Source organism: Prionailurus viverrinus, chromosome B2, assembly GCF_022837055.1.
Source record: "Prionailurus viverrinus isolate Anna chromosome B2, UM_Priviv_1.0, whole genome shotgun sequence".
Classification (NCBI taxonomy): domain Eukaryota; kingdom Metazoa; phylum Chordata; class Mammalia; order Carnivora; family Felidae; genus Prionailurus; species Prionailurus viverrinus.
Window position 1 is genome coordinate 63,752,330 of NC_062565.1, and position 569 is coordinate 63,752,898.

Below are 569 nucleotides of genomic sequence, written 5' to 3' on the forward strand. Positions count from 1 at the left end.
CAATCATATTGATCCTGCTGTGTCTTGTAGACAGGCGATGCTGCTTTTTCCTGCAACACTGTATTAATACCTCTTAATGATATGGATGCAATTCTATTGAGGCACTAATATTTTTATTCAGTGTATGAACACCAAATAGTCCCAAGCTGTTTTGATAACTAGTACCTTAGACTGTGTTATTGTTGTTTACTCCATGCAATGATAGTCAGTATTTACTTAGCATCTTAAATTTTAATGGCTTTATGTTTATTTTTATTAACAAAAGAAAACAGAACTCTTTGAAATAAGTATCTGATGAAAGATACTAAGGTACCAAAAGTTCAAATTCTATCCCAGGATTTTAATATCAGACACTTGTCAAGACTATATCTTCAGGGATCATTTCTATCGTTTGTTACTAGAGAAGTTTCTCTGAATGTGTAGAGTACCTGAAACTGTGAGGAGAGGGTGCAGTGTTCCTTCCTGTGAAGCTCACTCTGGGTGTTGTCTTTGCAGCTGCCCTTGGTCATTGATAATCGTTCTTCTCCTCCTTTGGGGGAGTAAGAGGGAAGAGACACTGTCTGAGTAGT

At 36.9% G+C, this 569-nt stretch overlaps 1 non-coding gene across 1 annotated transcript; it reads left to right on the plus strand.

The window, feature by feature from the left end:
* Nucleotides 1-359: 359 nt before the first annotated feature.
* LOC125166961 (small nucleolar RNA U3) lies at nt 360-569 on the plus strand. Its single transcript, XR_007152644.1, has one exon. It is a non-coding gene; the product is annotated as a small nucleolar RNA U3 (small nucleolar RNA).